The sequence below is a fragment of the Balaenoptera borealis genome (assembly GCF_965194805.1).
Source record: "Balaenoptera borealis genome assembly, chromosome: X".
In the NCBI taxonomy this organism is placed as follows: domain Eukaryota; kingdom Metazoa; phylum Chordata; class Mammalia; order Artiodactyla; family Balaenopteridae; genus Balaenoptera; species Balaenoptera borealis.
In genome coordinates this window covers 31,732,244-31,753,729 of record NC_138881.1, presented here as the reverse complement: position 1 = coordinate 31,753,729, position 21,486 = coordinate 31,732,244, and the positions used below count along the sequence as shown (strand labels likewise).

The 21,486-nt window shown below is 39.0% G+C and overlaps 1 pseudogene across 1 annotated transcript in view; it reads right to left on the bottom strand.

The window, feature by feature from the left end:
* The window catches only part of LOC309621122 (melanoma-associated antigen B16 pseudogene), a 416,880-nt pseudogene that overhangs the window by 35,355 nt on the left and 360,039 nt on the right, over positions 1 to 21,486 (bottom strand). Inside the window, exon 6 of the transcript XR_014249875.1 lies at positions 9,496 to 9,614. The product of XR_014249875.1 is annotated as a melanoma-associated antigen B16 pseudogene (transcript). The remainder of the gene's footprint in view (positions 1 to 9,495; positions 9,615 to 21,486) is intronic.

Here is a 21,486-nt window from a genome sequence, read left to right as displayed (position 1 = left end):
TACTTTCTGTAGAGTTTTTATCATAAATGGGTGTTGAATTTTGTCAAAAGCTTTTTCTGCATCTACTGAGACTACCATATGGTTTTGGTTTTTATTGTTCAATTTGTTACTATGGTGTATCACATTGATTGATTTGCGTATATTGAAGAATCCTTGCGTTCCTGGGATAAACCCCACTTGACCATGGTGTATAATCCTTTTATTGTGTTGTTGGATTCTGTTTGCTAGTATTTTATTGATGATTTTTGCATCTATGTTCATCAGTGATACTGGCCTGTAGTTTTCTTTCTTTGGGACATCTTTGTCTGGTTTTGGTATCAGGGTGATGGTGGCCTCGTAGAATGAGTTTGGGAGTGTTCCTCCCTCTGCTATATTTTGGAAGAGGTTGAGAAGGATAGGTGTTAGCTCTTCTCTAAATGTTTGATACAATTAACCTGTGAAGCCATCTTGTCCTGGGCTTTTGTTTGTTGGAAGATTTTTAATTATAGGTTCAATTTCAGTGCTTGTGATTGGCCTGTTTATATTTTCTACTTCTTCCTGGTTCAGTCTTCGAAGGTTGTGCTTTTCTAAGAATTTGTCCATTTCTTCCAGGTTGTCCATTTTATTGGCATATAGTTGCTTGTAGTAATCTCTCATGATCCTTTGTATTTCTGCAGTGTCAGTTGTTACTTCTTTTTCATTTCAAATTCTGTTGATTTGAGTCTTTTCCTTTTTTTTCTTGATGAGTCTGGCTAATGGTTTAACAATTTTGTTTATCTTCTCAAGAACCAGCTTTTAGTTTTATTGATCTTTGCTATTGTTTCCTTCATTTCTTTTTCATTTATTTCTGATCTGATTTTTATGATTTCTTTCCTTCTGCTAACTCTGGGTATTTTTTGTTCTTCTTTCTCTAATTGCTTTAGGTGTAAGGTTAGGTTGTTTACTTCAGATGTTTCTTGTTTTTTGAGGTAGGACTGTATTGCTATAAACTTCCCTCTTAGAACTGCTTTTGCTGCATCCCATAGGTTTTAGGTCATCGTGTTTTCATTGTCATTTGTTTCTAGGTATTTTTAATTTCCTCTTTGATTTCTTCAGTGATCTCTTGGTTATTTAGTACTGTATTGTTTAGCCTCCATGTGTTTGCATTTTTTACAGTTTTTTTTTCCTATAATTGATATCCAGTCTCACAGCATTGTGTTTGGAAAACATACTTGATACGATTTAAATTTTCTTAAATTCACCGACGCATGATTTGTGACCCAAGATATAATCCTAGAGGATGTTTCATGAGCACTTGAGAAGAAAGTGTATTCTGTTGTTTTTGGATGGAATTTCCTATAAATATCAATTAAGTCCATCTTATTTAATGTGCCACTTAAAGCTTGTGTTTCCTTATTTATGTTCATTTTAGATGATCTGTCCAGTGGTGAAAGTGGGGTGTTAACGTCCCCTATTATTATTGTGTTACGGTCAATTTCTCCTTTTATGGCTGTTAGCATTTGCATTATGTACTGAGGAGCTCCTATGTCGGGTGCATAAATACTTACAATTGTTATATCTTCTTCTTGGATTGATCCCTTGATCATTGTGTAATGTCTTTCCTTGTCTCCTGTAACAGTCTTTTAAAAGTCTATGTTGTCTGATATGAGTATTGCTACTCCAGCTTTCTTTTGATTTCCATTTGCATGGAATATCTTTTTCCATACCCTCACTTTCAGTCTGTATGTGTCCCTAGGTCTGAAGTGGGTCTCTTGTAGACAGCATATATACGGGTCTTGCTTTTGTATCCATTTAGCAAGCCTGTGTCTTTCGACTGGTGCATTTAATCCATTCACATTTAAGGTAATTATCTATATGTATGTTTCTATTACCATTGTCTTAATTGTTTTGGGTTTGTTTTCGTAGGTCCTTTTCTTCTCTTGTGTTTCCCACTTAATGAAGTTCCTTTAACATTTGTTACAGAGCTGGTTTGGTGGTGCTGAATTCTCTTAGCTTTTGCTTGTCTGGAAATGTGTTAATTTCTCTGTCGAATCTGAATGAGATCCTTGCTGGGTAATCTTGGTTGTAGGTTTTTCCCTTTCATCACTTTAAATATGTCCTGTCACTCCCTTCTGGCTTGCAGAGTTTCTGCTGAAAGTTCAGCTGTTAACCTTATGGGGATTCCCTTGTAGTTTATTTGTTGCTTTTCCCTTGATGCTTTTAATATTTTTTCTTTGTATTTAATTTTTGATAGTTTGAATAATACGTGTCTTGGTATGTTTCTCCTTGGATTTATCCTGTATGGGACTCTCTGTGCTTCCTGGACTTGACTATTTCCTTTCCCACATTAGGGAAGTTTTCACTATAATCTCTTCAAATATTTTCTCAGTTCCTTTCTTTTTCTCTTCTTCTTCTGGGACCCCTATAATTCGAATGTTGTGCATTTAACGTTGTCCTAGAGGTTTCTGAGACTGTCCTCAATTCTTTTCATTCTTTTTTCTTTATTCTGCTCTGTGGCAGTTACTTCCACCATTTTATCTTCCAGGTCACTTATCTGTTCTTCTGCCTCAGATACTCTGCTATTAATTCCTTCTAGAGAATTTTTAATTTCATTTATTGTGTCGTTCTTCATTGTTTGTTTGCTCTTTAGTTCTTCTAGGTCCTTGTTAAACGTTTCTTGTATTTTCTCCATTCTATTTCCAGGATTTTCAATCATTTTTACTATCATTATTCTGAATTCCTTTTCAGGTAGACTGCCTATTTCCCCTTCATTTGTTTGCTCTGGTGGGTTTTTACTCTGCTCCTTCATCTGCTGCGTATTTCTCTGTCTTCTGATTTTGCTTAACTTACTGTGTTTGGGGTCTCCTTTTCTCAGGCTGCAGGTTCATAGTTCCCGTTGTTTTTGTGTCTGCCCCCAGTGGGTAAGGTTGGTTCAGTGGGTTGTGTAGGCTCCCTGGTGGAGGGGACTGGTGCCTGTGTTGTGGTGGATGAGGCTGGATCTTGTCTTTCTGGTGGGCAGGACCATGTCTGGTGGTGTGTTTTGGGATGTCTGTGGCCTTATTATGATTTTAGGCAGCCTCTCTGCTAATGGGTGGGGTTGTGTTCCTGTCTTGCTAGTTGTTTGGCATGGGGTGCCCAGCACTGGATCTTGCTGGTCGTTAATTGGAGCTGGGTTTTAGTGTTGAGATGGAGATCTCTGGGAGAGCTCCTGCCAATTGATATTACATGGGGCCGGGAGGTCTCTGGTGGTCCAACGCCCTGAACTTGGCTCTCCCACCTCAGAGGCTCAGGCCTGACAGCCAGCTGGAGCACCAAGACCCTGTCAGCCACATGGTTCAGAAGAAAAGGGAGAAAAAAGAACAAAAAAATATAAAAAATAAAATAATTAAAATAAAAAAATTATTAAAAATAAAAAAATTAAAGTCATTAAAAAAAGAAAGAAGGAGAGAGCAACCAAACCAAAAAAAAAAATCCACCAATGATAACAAGCACTAAAAACTACACTAAAAAAAAAAACACAAAAAACTGGACAGACAGAACCCTAGGACAAATGGTGGTAAAAGCAAAGCTATACACACAAAATCACAGAAAGAAGCATACACATACACACTCACAAAAAGAGAAAAAGGAAAAAAATATATATATCTTTTGGGAAGTCTGAGGTCTTCTGTCAGCATTCAGTAGGTGTTCTGTAGGAATTGTTTCACATGTAGATGTATTTTTGATGTATTTGTGGGGTGGAAGGTGATCTCCATGTCTTACTCCTCCGCCATCTTGAAGGTCCTCTCAGGTTTAAACTTTTAATCACATAAATTTTTTCTCACATATAGAAGAAAGAAAAAAGTATTTCAATTTGTGCTTGAGTTATTAAGGTAATTAGCTAATTCTTGAGGAAGATAAGGTTTATTTTTTAATGACAATTGCTGTGAGTTGAGTCCTGTGGAAAGCAGATACTGAGATGGGGTTTACCGTGCAGGAGATAGTAAGGAGTACCTTTAGACTCAAGACACGTGTAAGTAAAGGTAAGGAAGCAGGACCAGATAAAGGAAGAAGTTAGGCTGCAACGCAGTCCCAAAGACAACTTTGACCAACCTCATGAGGATCTCTGCTGCTAGAATATACCTTTAGAGTTGTCTGGAGTAGGGCTGATATGGCCAGGAATTTACACCCTTATATTGACCTGATATTTGATGTAGATCAATCTGGAAAGGGATGCAACCTTAGAGGAGGTCGTTCTCTGCAGTTGAGGCAATTCCTTAAGGGACTAACAGCCAAAGACATTCTTTCTACAGCACTTTTACCAGTTGGAGCATTAAGTCCTTCATTGAGGTGGTATCTGAGTGCACACAGCAATGTTCCCCACATCTATACTACTGAGATGTAAGCTATTACTAGTTTTATGTCAGTAACTCTGAATGTATTCATCTTCTCCCAAAATGTAGTTCATCAAAAAAACTTTATATTAGGTTAGAAACTGTAGCCTACCATTTTTCCTTATATGCTGATAGTGATTTCTGAAAGATGGATCAGAGATTATTCCTCTAAATAACAAATTTTTAGTATCCCTATTAGATACTGTTTATCTTGAGACAACGAAAATGCCATGTCAGAGGTCAGTAATTCATCATATTTTAGGATCTGCCTTTTAAATTGCCAACGTCTGGCATCTAGGATACAAAAGATGTAATCATGGAATTGATTATCTTAGCACACACTTCAGGATCCAGGGGGGGAAAAAGTTCATGAACTCATTCAGAGATTATAGTTATTGATGCTTTTTGACATGTTTGTATCAAATAATGAAAATTATCTTTCTTTATGCTATCACATATTAACACTGTTTCTAGTCATTATCAGTCAAAATAATCAATGAAGAAAGGTTACTGATAAACTGGATTGATTTTCAGTGAAATTGTGCAATATGCTTTAAATGCTTAGTAACTTGGTGCATAGCTGCTGAAAAGTAGTTAATTCATAGAATTTCAGGTCAAGGATTATGCTTTAAAAACCAGGATCTCGGGCTTCCCTGGTGGCGCAGTGGTTGAGAATCTGCCTGCCAATGCAGGGGACACGGGTTCGAGCCCTGGTCTGGGAGGATCCCACATGCCGCGGAGCAACTGGGCCCATGAGCCACAACTACTGAGCCTGAGCGTCTGGAGCCTCTGCTCCTCAACAAGAGAGGCCGCGATAGTGAGAGGCCCGCGCACCGCGATGAAGAGTGGCCCCCACTCGCCGCAACTGGAGAAAGCCCTCACACAGAAACGAAGCCCCAACACAGCCAAAAATTAAAATAATAAATAAATAATAAATAAATAATTAAAAAAAAAAAAAAAAAAAGCAGGATCTCAAAATTGCCTGACAGTTTTTCCAACTGTGACTCTTCTTCTATTAAAATGTATCAGAAGTGACTTTATTATTGCTGTCACTTTTGATAATAGCCTCAGAAAGTTTCAGCTACTGGTATTTTATGCGAGTCCCATCTTTTAAATAAGAAATTAGAAAATAAAGTTATTGATCTGAAAACAACACACAGTGCACCCCTATTGTTACGTTCTTTCTTCCTTAAAAATTGGCTTGTAAGAGTAACTTTAAATTCTGTATTCCCTATAATCATTTTAATACTCATTTATTTTATTCTCTAGACATGTATTTTCATTTTTAAAAGTTTTAAAAAACTAACAAGTAAAAAACCAAAAAAAAAAAGTTACCAAACAAGCCCACTCATTGATTCTAGAGGCACTAAAATATCTTTTTATCTTGTTTACTTTTATTTATTTAATCCATTTTATTGCTATAACTCTCTGATAGGGACTGTCAATATCAGGCTGCCATTTCAGTCCTCTGACACATTCTGCTTATTGCCACTGGTAGCAATGTTATTGCTGTGAAAAAGTTGACTCATCTATGCTCCCCAGAGCACCCTGTCTCCCTTTTGCCCTCTCTTCATATTTCAACTGCTCATTACCTGCATTTGATTCAGTGTTTGATGGAAGAATTCATTTGTCTTTTCCAATATAGAGGAACACATTTTACCCCAGCAAAAGTCTCATAAACTTTTAGGAATATTTTCCTTTATTTTTTCTATCAATGCTACACCAAAGCCACACTGATATCTGACTTACAGATTTTATGGAATGCCTTCTTCCTCTCCTAAGTGCTGATATCTGCTTTCTTAACAGGATAGGGTTTATCTTTTTGATATTAATCACTATTCTAGAAAGGAAACGTAGTTACACATTCTGACTGTGATATGCAGAGGAATGTTGCTTTGCTATAACCACGGAAGTAGCCACCACAAGAAACTGTTTCTTGTTTCCAAATGATACCCCCCACGAAAATCTCATTCATCAACTTCTACCATCTTTGTGTTCACTCTCCTGCCCCATTAACCTCTATTTTGTTTTAGACATAGAAAATATCTTTAGCCTCTATACTGTAAACTGGATATTTCCAATAGAGTTACCTCCAATATAGAGAGAACACATTTCCTAAAATACCAGTTATTTCTATCTGTTCCCTAAAAATGCAGAAGATAACATGGTGCAGACACAAAAATAACATTGAGTAGTAAGTCAGGTGTCCTGCATTTTATTAGCTGCGTGATTTTCAGCAGTTCTTAACTGCTCTGGTTCTAGTTCCTCACCTATAATACATATGTGAAATATCCTAAAAGGAAAATATATAGAGAAAGAAAGAAAGAAAATTAGTAGCTGCCTAGGGCTAGAGGTGGGAATAGGGAGTGATTAGATGGGCACAAACTTCTTTTTAGAGTAATGGAGTTGTTCTAAAATTAGATTCTGGTAGATGATTGTATAACTTTGTAAATATACTAAAATTCATTGTGTTGTACACTTAAAATGGGTAAATTCTATGCTATGTAAAATATCTCAATAAAACTTTTTTTAAAAGCAAAAAAAAAGTATTAAAAAAAAGTTAATCCAAAACAAACAAACAAACAAAAATGCCTGTCACAAATTAAAGTTTAAATGGAAAAAAATCTATTGTGCACTGTAAACTATAAGTCATTTTACAAGCATAACAAATTATTATTACATCAAGTCCAAATCTCTCTACCATTTTTCAAAGCCCTCTAAAACGTGACGTCATGCTATTCATCCAGCATTATTTACCACGCCTCCTCCTTCACATTTAGTCTCTGTTGTCAGCAGACAAGGCTCCTCCTATTCCTTTTCAAAATGACCATCGTCATTTATTTTCATTTCTGTACTTTTGCTCATGCCTTTCCTTTTTCCCCTTACTTTTTCTCCAATTTCTGCTCTACCTATCCAAAGCCTACTGATTTTTCAAGGCTCACCTCAGCAATGAAGCCTTGTTTGAGTACTCTAATTTTGAAGCTTTGCTGCAAATCATTTTATCTTCTTGACACTGCATTTGCTATACACTCAGAAATAATACATACAGTAATATTTCAATTGTTCAAAACACTATATGTAGCTTCACTTTTTGAATTGACATTCAGAATCAGTTTATGACACACATACGCATATAAACACACACACACTCACACATTAAACTGAGTATGCTATAGTCCTAACTTATTTTTGAAATTGTCAAGAGCCTACATTATTTAAATATGCCTATAAAATATTATGGAAACAACTCGTTAAAATTCTAAAGCATTAATTTGGAGTTGGGAAGCATATTTAAAGACATAGCTCCTATAGTTCTTATCCTATAGGTATTTATAGTTTGGGGGAGTAAAATAAAAAATAACATTAATTACAAATCAGAATGTGACAACCAACATTGGGAGAGGTACAAATTGCCATTAATAGTTGAGACAGAGGGACTTCCCCGGTGGCACAGTGGTTAAGAATCCGCCTGCCAATGCAGGGGACATGGGTTCGAGCCCTGGTCCGGGAAGATCCCACATGCCGCGGAGCAACTAAGCCCGTGTGCCACAACTACTGAGCCTGTGCTCTACAGCCTGCAAGCCACAACTACTGAGCCTGCGTGCCTAGAGCCTGTGCTCCACAACAAAGAGAAGCCACTGCAATGAGAAGCACCGCAAGGAAGAGTAGCCCCCACTCGCCGCAACTAGAGAAAGCCCGTGCACAGCAACGAAGACCCAATGCAGCCAAAAAATAAATAAATTAATTAATTAATTAAAAAGAAAAACAAATCAATGCTGTTCCCCTCTCAGATTCTTTAAGAAAAAAAAAAAGTTGAGACAGAAATGGAACAGGGTTCCTAGTGGAGATAAAACATGAATTAGACATTGAAGGATAAAAGACTGATGAAAGGGGACACATTTGAGACAGAAGGAACAGTGTACACAGAAGCAGGAAAAGTCTGGGGTGATTTTGTCAAACCGTGAATAGTTCTCTTCGGGGGTATGCATGGAAGAGTAGTAGGAGACAATTCAGTTCAAATATGGTCATATTATGCAAAAGCTCAACTGGCAGACTACAATGTACATATTTGATTTTTTGGTGTTATTGGCTGTGGGGAGATATCAAAAGATGTTTGAACAGGAGAGCAATTAAAGCAATTGTGCATTAGGGAATTTTAATATGGCTACGACATGAGGATATTATCAATGCAAGAAAAAGACAGCAAATAAAGATAGAGATTTCATCTTATAGGCCATTCGAGGCAATATGAGGCATCAGTCAAACCTGTCTCTACATTTCTGAGCCAGGTTAGTTGTAAAGTGCTGGTACCATTAATAAAGACTGGAAACAGAGAAGTAGATAATGATTTTGTTTCTGTTCATCTAGAGTTTGTTCACATCATTTTTGGAGAGATATATCCAGGAGAATATATCTGGCAGGCTTGGGCTCAAACAACAAGTGAGAACTAAAGTTTTACATTGAGATATATATGTATGCATATATTTATAGCTTGAATGTTCACTGTACATTCCACATGAAACTGATTTAAAAAAAAAAACCTACGCAACATTTTCCAAGGTGTATCCTGAATTTTTACTTCCAAACCCCAGATGCTGCAGCCTCACTGGCATGGTTTTAGTGCCAAATAAAACAAGTAACACGTTAACCTACTATCTTACTATTAGTTTTTAAAAGTACCAAATACCAAAGCAAAATATCAGTTCCTAATGGCTTCCACCTAACTTCTGCTTAGCTAATTGAATAATGTAGGATCCATCACATTCAGCACTCCCTCAGCTGGGTTTGTTTGTGGTGCAATTGGCAACAGACCCAACTCAGACTGGATTAAATAACAAAGTGAATTTTTCGCTCACATTACTGAAAACTCAAGAAGCAGCTTCAACCACGGTTAGATTTAGAATAAAAACAAAGTCATTAAGACTGAATCTCTTTTCATCTCTTGCTCCGTGTAAGCTCCATTTCAAGGTTACACGCGACTGCCCAGCAGTTCCAGTTTCTTCCTTCATGGGGCATTTCAGTACACCTGTTCCATCCTTTCAGCTTCAAGTAGATGGGTAAAGCATTCTAAGAACGTAAATGTTGGCTATGGTACGGAAAAGTGAGTGTGGCCACAGGAGGAAATGAGAACCAGGCTTGAAAGGAAAAAGTTTATAAAACTCACAGATTCCAGAGGGGAGTCACTGCATGCCGTGCAGGGCCAAAGAGGAAGCTCCAGGTTTCGGTCGGGTGGCAAAGACAGGAGCAAGAGGAAACTCGAGGCCAGAGCCTTTAATGGGGTTTCTGAAGGAAAAGTGAGAGAAAGCAGAGAAAGTTGTTTAGAATTGGCTACTTTGAGTAATTATGGCAGCATCTGGGCTATAGGGTGGTCTCTAGCTATCTGTACTTGGCCCTAGGATGAGGCAGAGGAAATACCGGCTTGTCAGTGGGAGTCAGATAAGGAGGTGTTTCGGGCTACAGACTCAGGGCTGGCTGGTTTGTATATAAAAGATATTCTCCTGGCTAGAGCGCTTTGCTATCTCCAAGAAAGGGCTAACCCTGGGAGGGGGAGTCACTCTCCAGCCAGCAAGATTTTTAAGATATCGAAACATCATAAAATACAGAAAATAAAATCATGATTAATGTCTAAAAGGAACATTCCTTTTTTCCTAGCCTTTCCTACAAAACTCCGGAGATCTGCTTTTACTTTTGTCACACGACCACTACTTAAAAATTAACTTGTTTAAGGGAATATAAGGTACTGTCAACCTAAATAAAGAGGTAAACTGAAGCAAGCTCCAATTACCTGAACTTGAGTTCACTCGGAAAGAGCAGAGGAACCAGAACTCCAGAAGACACAATGTTGCAAGTTACAGGGCCAGTCCGTGAAGAGTTCAGGATGGGCTGTATTTATCGCGAAGGAGCACAAAGAGCAGGAAGTCCAGCCAGTAAGCTGTAAGTTCATTGGCTTGAGGATGGGGAGAGATTCACGGCGGATGTTCATTGGTCAGGACATAAGTCTCGGTCTTGGGTAAATCAGTCATTTCCAGAAAGCCAGTCTCAGTTAAGTTCCATTCTTTTGAGGGCGCATGCGTGAGGTTCTCCGGTTCCGTCCGTTTTAGATCGAAATCTTTTCACAGTACTTATTTGAGGTCAAAGAAAGGTCAAGCCCCAATAAAAAATTTAAAACAGGAACTGTGGAGTGACGTCAGCAGCGATGGTGGTGTAAAACGTCCAGCTTTTTGCCCCCCTCCCCCCTTTTAGCAACTAAAACGACATCCATCTACGAACAAAAGTGCCTCTGTGGGAGCTGTGAGATGCAGACCATACGGCCATAGACTCGGCGGGGGCGGTGGGGGGGGGGAATCGGGTAACAGGCAGACAGACCTTGACAGAGGCTGTGGAACCAGCAGGAGCCTTGTGAACCCACTTCAGCCCTTCTTGGCTGTGGTCCCGGAATACCTGGAGGGCACTGACTTATGGACGACGAGAGAGCATCGTAGAAGCCCTGGTTTCCTGAAAAGAGATTCCAGCACTTCGTTGCAGCAAAAAAAAAAAAGTAACCAGTTTGGACGCATTAGACAAGGTAAGTGGAATTTTGACAGCACCGCCCCTCCCTCAAGGTGGCACAGCGTGACTGAACTTGCCCACCTTGACCTCTCCTGGGGGGGAGGAAAGAGAAGTTGGTGAGGGGGTGAGAGGGTGCCCTGCTTCCCCAGCTGTGTGCCATGCTGCTGGAGAAACCCATTTCACTACTGCAGCACCCAGGGTATTGAGGTGGGACCTCCATGGCTCAGGGGTGGGTGAGATCTGGAAAGAGGCAGATAACAATATCTGAGAGCATTAAAGGGACCCACTACCTGCTGACTGCATTCTGCACTCCAGCAGGAAGCCCGCCCCTCAGCCTCTTCTTCAAGCCAACCTGACTCATGAGACTAGAGATGGAACCTAACCCTCCAAAGGTGATTTAAAAGCCACAGACTTAATAACTGGTCCAAAAAGTTCCTTTTTCTCTTTTCTGATTTTTTTTTTTCTTTTCCAGATCCTGTTGATTCATCCTTTTTAGCATCATGAGTAACGATCCCTTTCTTCCTAGGCTCATTGCACCTGCCTTGGTCAGACACCATAGCGTGTCTAGATTGCTATAGCTTGTCACTTTCCAATGCATTCACAGTTTTTGTTTATAATATTCGTCATATTCACAAACTTGTGAAGGTTTTCTCGTCACTTACAGTGTAGATCATCTTCCTCAGCTTGAAATCCAAATCATTCAACAGTCTTCCCCCATTCCCTGCACTGTCTTATCTCCACAATGTTGTGCCCTCTTCTGCCTCAAAGCCAGAGCTTAGGTCACAGTGAATCTCTTGCCCAGTAACTTAGCTTGTGCAGTTTCTTTTGCTTAAAGTACACTTCTGTCTCATACCTGCCCAGCAACATATGTTCCGTCTTTCAAAACTCTGCTCAAATTCTTCTTCCAGCATAAAGTTTTTTAGATGTCAGATGTTTTCCATCTGAATTAACTTGTTTTCTATCCGAGTTCTTTCTCTCTGTGCTTTATACCATTGCAGTTCTTGTCACACTGTGCCTCATTATCACTTGGGGGTGAATGTTTCCCTCACTTTATTTCTGAGCCCTTAGAAGATAGGAACTTAATCATCTTTGTATCTGCCACATTACCTACTGCTATTCGTTATGCATAGCGTTCATTAATTGTCTTGTTATTTGAAGTGAATTTAACATTTGCATCAAAAGTCTTAAGTGAGTAGGAGAGGCAGTCCTGGAATCTGTCTCCCTATTAGTAGTTCAGGGCTTTTTCTACCTGCCATACATTTGGGACCAGTAAAAGCAGTTTCCAAGACATTACCATGGATTTAAATATGTTTATCAAAAGCACCATTCATAATACAGCTCGGGACAGTGCCCTCCATAGTTTGGTTCTTTGTCCACCCTCACTTTTCCTTGGTTGGGCTACAATCACAATATGAGATGAGTCCACAGCTCTGCCTCAGGGGTTCAGGCAGTTCTCTGAGAATGACCGCCTTTATCCAACTCCCAGCCGCTCGCACGCTCACCCGTGCAAGGAATTCAAGTAGCCGCTCTTGTCTGGATTCTCTGATGCTTTTGTTGCTGTCAGGCCTCACCTGTTCTGCCCTCTGAATAGCCTCTTCCAACTGACACCTTGATATTCCACCTGGCTCTTGATTGTATTTCTCCTTCTGACATCATCCCCCATTTTTCACTGTTCCTTTATGCCACACTGTGGTTTACTCCCCACACACCCATGCTTCTTTAGGATGAGAGATGACACATTCAAAAGAGGGAGGAATCTTAACTTCTTATCATATGCAGGGATGATATGATTATTAGAGACCTAGATAAGAATTATTGATGTATCAGAAGTGCTTATTAAGCCAAAGAGCATCAGTCAGACCTGTACTTAGCCCTGCACCCTAAAAGTATTTATTGGATTGCTTAAGCAGCTCTTCGATAGACAAACTGCTGAGAGAAAAGGATTAATAGTGGGTATTTAATTTAGTTTGCTATATGAACACGTGAGAGAAAGATGAAGAAGCCTTAACATCCTTGACTAAAAACAGAAACAAGATGAGAATTGAGACAAAGAGATAAAAACAGAGTGAAATTCTAGCCTTAATCCAGTGGACTAGAATGTATGTCCTCAGGGGACACTCTCTCAGTGTTTGACATCATTTTCATTTAAAAGGCCTTTTTGTACTGTATTTATATATGGGTCCAGAGAGAACACAGTGTGAAAATAAAGTGAAGACAAAGAATCAGTTATAAACCATGCAAAGACCCATAACGAAGTAGAAAATCTCCTGGAGAGAAAGCGTTGACATGGAAAAGCGTAGCACTGTGCTCAACTTGGAAATAATCATTCATGGAGGCAAATATTTCTGAGGATGATACAAAGCTGTGGCATCTGCATAACCTATGTGCATGCATTCATTTACTCAAAAATTATTTTTTACAGTCATTACGCGCCCAGCATGACACAAGGGGTATGGTGTTGGTGTGCAGAACCAATTGAAACAAAGTCCGGGCCCATGAGCTTGTAGTCTGCCATGCAAGTGGAAAATGATTATCTCTGCTAATGTAAATGTATGATCTCTGGGCCCACACTTTTGTGATGTAAACCGGTGCCATGACCAGTCCCAAAGAGACTTTACCATCCTCTCCTTATTCATTCAAATCATGACCTTCAGAACCTTAGTTTGTGAAAATCTTTCTGTTTTTACGCTGTATCCAGCCTTGCTTTTAACTTGGTGAGACCCTGTGAACCTGTCTCTTGAGTGATATTCCTGGCTCTCAAGGCACTGGCCTGGAGGGCAGTTAATTCTGCTTGTTTTTATCAGCAATGGTGGCCTTTGAATTTTGATCTGACACTAATGAACCCTTCTATGCATACACTAGGGAGTGATTATTATATAGACACGAGATGATCAATCAATTTTTAGTCATGTTGCATTGAGAAGAACATAGGATGTCAGGGTAGTTTAATTGGTTGTGATGTATATCTTGTAAAAGTGATCTTGGTACATGTGTACGTGGGATTTTCAAGGTATTCATCAAGAAGATGAATAAACAGTCACACACTGTTGCTACATATTCAATATACTATATATATGTGTGTGTGTGTGTGTGTGTATATATATATATATGTATATATATATATTTTTTTTTTTACTTCTTTGCTGTTTTCTAAAAGGTAACATGCAAGAGTTGTTCTTGAATCCCAGAACAGTCCATTGAGATGACTGGTGTGGGGAGATTTGGCCTATGTCAATGTAAATAGCATCTAGCAGTAAGGGAGAGAAGTAAATCAATACCATAATTTTTAAAATGTGGGAACTTCTCTTGGACTTGGAGGGTGATTCTGGATTCCTCTCTCCACTGGCAGGCATCTGAAGTACAAGCTATTCTAGTTAATATTTATTGTCAAGTGATCTCCCAAAGTCCTAGTCACTGTCAGAACCATATAGCAAATAACTCTCAATCTTTATTTGTTTTATGATATTTGGGCTTCATATTTTGCCTAGTTTATAAATTTGATATTTATCTGAATATCTGAAATGGTCCCCAGTGTAGCCAGACAGCAAGAAATATCTGAATCCTCAAGACTTATGGATCTATGTCACAAGGCACAAAAAGTGTCACGAAGACATAAGAGGCAAGGTCATAGTGTCAAATGCTCTCTGCTCACCCATCATTTGTGGATTATTTTAATATTGTAAGGGATTTGAAATTAGATCAGGAGTTTAAAATGTTCCTTTGGCAGTTTTACTTTTTTCAATTTCCTATAGAAATGTTGGTCAGAATGTCTGTCTTTATATAGCTATGGTCCTAGTTCTTATGATAACCTATGGAGCAACATGAGATCAGTAAAACTTTAAAGAGTCTTCAAGCACGACCAGTCCTTGTTTTTACTTTAAGAATCCAGCGGTGTTGGGAAATGATTCAGGGAGAGGAAAGCTTTGCATTGTATATTTTCACTATTTCTTTGTCCAACACTTGTGAATATCAATGGCTCTTAAAATCAAAGGGCATCAGATCAATTCAGAGATTAGAGCAGTTACACTGGGGAGTAGGGGGAGTAACCAGGAAGAGGTCTACCCATGTCCACAAACTTCTTCTTAAGAGGACAAGGAAAACACTATATTGTGTTGATGTTCGTTGCTTCATATTGAAAAAGGAATCTGAAAAAGCAATAAAAGGTTTTACTTGGAGTTTCTTCTTTGAGGGTCACCAATTTGTTCATTACTATGTGAATTTCCTGCAGAATGGAAGATACGAGTTTTCTGGGAATCTTATCCACATGAAACGTACGCTATCCTTTAAGAAAATACATATGCTGATTTGGAATTTGTAGATTCAATGCACCTTAGTCAGGTATCTATCAGTTTGCTCATGTGTTTATACCCTTACTTAAAAAACAGGTGTTAAGTACTACTCCAAGCTAGGTTCTGTACTCAACCTTGAGATATAAAAACAAGTGAGCCCTGATCAAACCTTTCCTGCAAGTGCTCCCTGACTGGTGGGGAAGACAGGTGCAAGCAAGTAGTTTCCAGATCATATAGAAAGTGCTGTGATTGAGACCTTGGTGTGGAAACATGGAGGTGGGGGCTTGACTGGGGAATGAGAAAAGACTTCAAGGAAAAGATTACTTTTGAAAAGAATATTCCTGGATGTGAAGTCTTCCATGTGAACTCTCAGACTGGCATGTCCGGGAACCAGTAAAGCAATGGTTGGAGCTCAGGATAAATGGGTTGGGGATTGACAGAAAACATGGGAACAAATGTAGGTGGGAACAGAGGAGTTTAAGGTAATTCACATTCTTAGCTCAGGAAATAAAGGGGTTAGAAGAGAGGTAAATATAGGACATTTATATTGAAATGGCCAGTTAGCAGGTGGAACTTAGAACATGGCTTTGATTCTGACATAAATTTTGTGACTTACTGGTGAATTGTTATGAGTCAAAAGCAAAGCTATACATGATAATGCTTACAGAAAGTTTATAAAAGTGGTGGTTCTTAAACTCTAGTATGCATTAGAATTATCTGAGTTGATTGCTAAAAATGCAGGTATAAGGTTCACTCTCTTTCATTGCGATTCAGTGTATGTGGGGCTAGATTAAAGAATCTATATTTTAACAAGTTCTCCAGGTGATTCAAAAGTTCACGTTGGGACAAAATATTCAATGAGAGAAATAGGGCACGAATACAACCCTGAAAAACAGACATTTAAAGAGCAGTGAACAGACAGAAAAAGAGGCAGTGGTGTAAACTGAGAAGAAACTGGTTAGAATGAGAAATATCTAGATTCTGCTTCTGGGGTGAGGGTACATCAGTCAGGGGTCCTGTCCCCACTAAGCCAACCACAGCAAGGCATAGATCCTGAACAGACTGGACAACATGGAGTATTCCCTGCCCCCCCAACCCTCCCCCCACCCCAGGAAGGAAAAGGTTAAGAGGGGATTATAAAGAGTCTGGGGAAAGTTTTGAGACTTATCTAATCTCCCTGTAAATATCTTACTGAAATTTACTTGCAGTAAGAAAAAAATGGCATTTATTTAGGGTCTTCCTTCTAACCAAAGTCAATATTATAAGGTTTGTTTATGGCAACATCATTTAGTCTTTTTATTTCTAAAAAGGTCTTCATTTTGCCCTTACTTTTGAATTACAATTTGCTGGGTATAGAACTCTGGGTTCATATAGTAATTGTTTTTCCTCTCAGAACTTTGAGGCTATTATTCCATTTTCTCTGTCCTTTCTTGTTGATAATGAGAAATACACTGTCTGTCAAATTGCCATTACCATTTAGATAAACTGATTTTTCTTTATTCTAGCTTTTAAATTTTTTTCTTTTATCCTTGATTTCTTGAAATTTCTCTATTATGTATCTACCTGTGGATCTATTATTATTATTTTTTTAAACATTTATTCATTTATTTATTTTTAATTAATTTATTTTTGGCTGTGTTGGGTCTTCGTTACTGCACGTGGGCTTTCTCTAGTTGCGGAGAGCGGGGGCTACTCTTCATTGCAGTGCCTGGGCTTCTCATTGCGGTGGCTTCTCTTCTTGCAGAGCACGGGCTCTAGGTGCATGGGCTTCAGTAGTTGTGGCATGTGGGCTCAGTAGTTGTGGCTCACGGGCTCTAGAGCGCAGAGGCTCAGTAGTTGAGGCACACGGGCTTAGTTGCTCCACGGCATGTGGGATCTTCCTGGACCAGGGCTCAAACCCGTGTCCCCTGCATTGGCAGGCGGATTCTTAACCACTGCGCCACCAGGGAAGTCTCTGTTATTATTATTTTATTGTTACTCTTCTGCTTGGTACTCAAAGTGCATTACTGATTTGAACACTTTTGTCTCTCTTCAATGTCAGAAAATTCTCAGCTAATATCAAATATTCTTTTCATGCCATTGTCTGTATTGTCTGTATGCTAGGACATGTTTTCAAAGAGATTAGTGAAGTTTAAGTGTAAAAGAACTCAATAGATCTTGTGGGAATATTAACTGCTCTTGCATGTATCTCTTTTATCTTTTTACTATGTGGTAGGTGAAGTGTTCAGTGCTATCAGTCAGGATTAATCTTTTCAGTGGTGTTCTGTTTAGAGTTTATCCTATTAATTTTATTTTTATTATATTTTTGTTTCCCATATTTCAATTTAATTCTTTTTTACACCCACCTTCTTTTATGTATGTAAATTTTTGTGTAATATTTTCTTGTTCTTTTTATGGATGTTAGGTCCTCACACCTTTGAGTATCCCAACCATGCTTATTTTAAAACATTTGTCTATTTCATAACATTTACATCATTAGAAAATAACTCCTGTTCTAAGGTTTATTTTTTTTGGCTCTTCCTTAACATTAGATTTCTTCATGCATTTTAGAGTTCCAGATCACAGGCTTATCTAAGGGAAACTTTCTTTTTTTTTTTTTTTTTGCTTTGCATTGTTTTCTCTTTCTCTCTCTAGGTTCCTTCCTCACTGACAAGAAGTTGTGAGGCTACTTCCATGAATATCCTGGGGCCATTAGTTGAGAAACAGCTCTCATAATGAAGGCTTGGGCCTCCTCCCTGGTAGGGGTATGAAGAATATACAGAAATGGTTAGTGAGCCACAGGCAGCTCTGTCCTGAGGCTATGTCCATATCCTCACGGTTACATTACCTGGCAGCCTCATGTAGTTGTAGCCCCAGGCAGCAGTTGTCAGTATTTTTCTCACCTTACTTTTATGACTTATAGCCCCTGCATTTATGCAGTGAAGCTGACTCTGTTTTTCCATTTCACATGGAAGACCGCTAGTCCTTCTTTTCCCAAAGGAGGTGAATTTATACCTCCCACTGCCTGCTTCGGAATATGGATCTTCAGCCTCACTTTATAATTCCAGCTTTCTGTTTTGTCTCTGGTCTCTGAAGATGTTTATCTTATCTAAGGTTCTTCGATTCTTTTTTTATTTTTATAATTTATCTTTCATTGACAAGTTTGTAGAGTAAAAGGGGATACATCAATGACAGAATGTGTGCCATTTTTCCTGGTGTTTCTGGGGTAATTTTAAACTACACATTCTATTCGAGTTTTGCCAAATTAATTGATGAAGGAAATCCAACCACTTTCAAGTGAAAATGGCTGTGGAGTTTCCAGAATTTTACACATATAGATGATAATCAGTTACTAAAATTATTTTGCTCTGTTTTAGGAGATGCTTAACATTTAAAGAGCTATGTAAAATTTTCCAATTCAATCAACTAGTTAAGGATATTGGAACTGGTTCCTCCTCATCAGCTATCACTGAGAAGAGACTTGGTCTCCACATTTTAGGATTAGCTAAGTAATTTGCTATGCCCTTTTCTGCCAGGGTTAGCATATCCTCACTGAATATCAAATTGTTGGATCTTCATATCTCTGCTTATAAATTAACACGTTCCTGAGTAAAACTCTGTTGTGAAGACTTAAAATATTGTGTTTTATAGAGCTTTTAAACTGAGGGCCTTATTTAAAATTATATCTACAGGGAGACAGTTCTTCTGTATTATAAAAAGCTCATTAATCTAAAGCAAAACATTAGCCAGTAATCTAATGTGGCTGTGGGTATGGCTGCATTTTAATGCTTAGAGAGGTTAGCAATTAGTCAAATGAACTAAGACTACAGTCGGCCCTCTGGGCATTCTGCACCCACGGGTTCTACTACGTTTATGATTCATGGCTGGTTGAATCTGTGGATGCAGAACCTGCAGATATGGAGGGCTGGCCGGAGGGCCATCTCTGGGACTTGAGCATCCCTGGATTTTCGTGTCTGGAATGGGTCCTAGAACCAATCCCCTATGGATACTGAGAGGAGGGATGACTGTATGATTGATGGATTAATTCACACCCCTGGACCTCAAAGGTTCCCCTGACCTCAGGTCACTGACCACATGAATCCAATGTCTCCCGGAAGCTAACAAGGCCCTGCTCCCTTTGTGTTCCCATCTGCTAAGATTTCAAGGGGATGAGTCTTACTTAGCTTGTCTGTTACTGATCTTGCGCCATGATCTAGCTGAGAACGTTGCCCCCTCTTCTCCAATGCTTCTTTTTTCCTTCTCTGCAAAGATCAGATCTTCCTCCAGTGTTCAAGCTGTATTCACACTGTGCACCCTGACTCAACTCAGCCAGGTCCATGGTAGACCTGAAGCTTTCTCACGGCTCCTGCTTCTCTCTCTTACCTTTGCCAACTATTGGCCTCTCCTGTTTCCCTCCATCATGCCAGCCCTGAAGATGAGCATTTGGCAATTTATGTCCTATGCCCCTGTCTTACATTGCATACCAAAGAAGAAAACCTTAGGAACTTGAGGGCAGGTAGTTTATTTGGTAATTGATGACAGGAAGTGCCATTGGGGGAATGAGACAGGAGACAGGAAGGGGAGGAAGCCACAGGAAATACATGCTATTAGAGGTTAGTAATATGTACGAGTGTGGCTCAGTTTTGCTGGGGGTAGGGGATGTGTCTGGAAGCCAGAACAGAACACATCTCAGAGTTGCCCCCCTCCTTTGAGTTAGGTCTGGTATTTATCCTCCGCTTCTCATTTGTCATGGCTTAGGGCTGTTCCCTAGTAGCATTATCTTTCTAGGGGCATTAACTTACATTTGTGTGAAAGAAAGTCTTTAGGCAGAAGTTTGCAGTGAGGCATGGTTGTCAGGTGCTTGACATTGACTGTTGAGGGAGTACAGGGGAGATACTAACAGAGGCTGATGAATGACTTTCTTCCCCTACTACTGATACAGAAATGTTTGCCATCTATACAACACGTAGATGAGGGCATCCCCACTCCATGTATAAGCTATCCAGGCAGTGGTATTTTTCAGACTCCAAGAAAGTGTTCATCTATAGCTATGTGCCTCATTCATGCCTGTGATTCTCTTCTTACCAATTTGTTTGTGTAGTGCATCATAGCTTTCAAAAGCTAAATGCCACTGGACTCTAGATCTAAGTCCTCAATATCCATGTTCATCCTCCTGCATGACCCCATAGTTAACTGGATAAAGGGCAGGGAACTGCCCTTGGAAAAAACCATAAGATTCTTTCGTAGGAATTTGGCACTGTGATGGGAGAATCTATTTTGGTACCAAATATTCAGTTAGGTAAATTTGGGAGTTGTGAGACGGCAATGTATGCATCAATAAATGATGACAACCATCAATAAGTCCCGACTTCAGACAGAGAGATAAGGTAACTGTACAGAGAGAGACAAATTGCAGCTGCTATGATGTGTGTTGCTTACTAATACCATTCCAGTGGCTTGTTCGTATCACTGGGGATGTCTGTCTGTATTGCATATCTTTGGGTTTAATGTATTATACCTGGATCCTTCTGACAGATTTCTTCTTTACATTTAAAATTCAGGCACTAATTCTTTACTCTGAATGAGCTTACCAGATGGATTTCCTTCTGAATCTGTTTAAAGAAGAAGCACAAGAATACTAGGATATGGATAAGGGATACAGAAGGTTCATGGCCTCCACTTTTACCACACCAGGGTCAGACAATCTGGGGTGAGGTGGTGAAACCAGACATAGAGAGAACAAATACCTATGTAATGTCCTTTTTCTATATATGAGAGAAATGCTTTTTAGTGGAGATTTATGGTATCTTCGTCCAAGAGAATCTCAGTATTACTCATTCATAATATTTCTGAAGGCAATTTCTGACACAATTTACAAACACATTGTGAATATGATTTTTTTAAATAAACTTTAAAAAAGATTTTAAGGAAATGGTAGATTCGCATGTAGTGGTAAAAATGAAGAGATTACATATACATTTTGCTTAGTTTCCCCAACAGTAACATCTTACAAAATTATAGTATGATATCATAACCAGGATACTGACATCGATACAGACTAATCCCATCATTACAAAGATGTCTCATGCTGCTCTTCAGTGGCCAAGCTTACCTCATTCTCATTCTTACCATCTCTTTTAAACTCGACAACCACTATTCTATTCTCCATTTATTTCTACAATTACATCTTTTCAAGAAGATTATATAAATGGAATCATACAGTATGTGACCTTTGGGTATTGGCTTTTTTCACTCAGAACAATTCTCTGGAGATTCATCCAGACTACTGTATCAACAGTTTGTTCCTTTTTATTGTTGAGTAGCAGTCCATGGTAGGG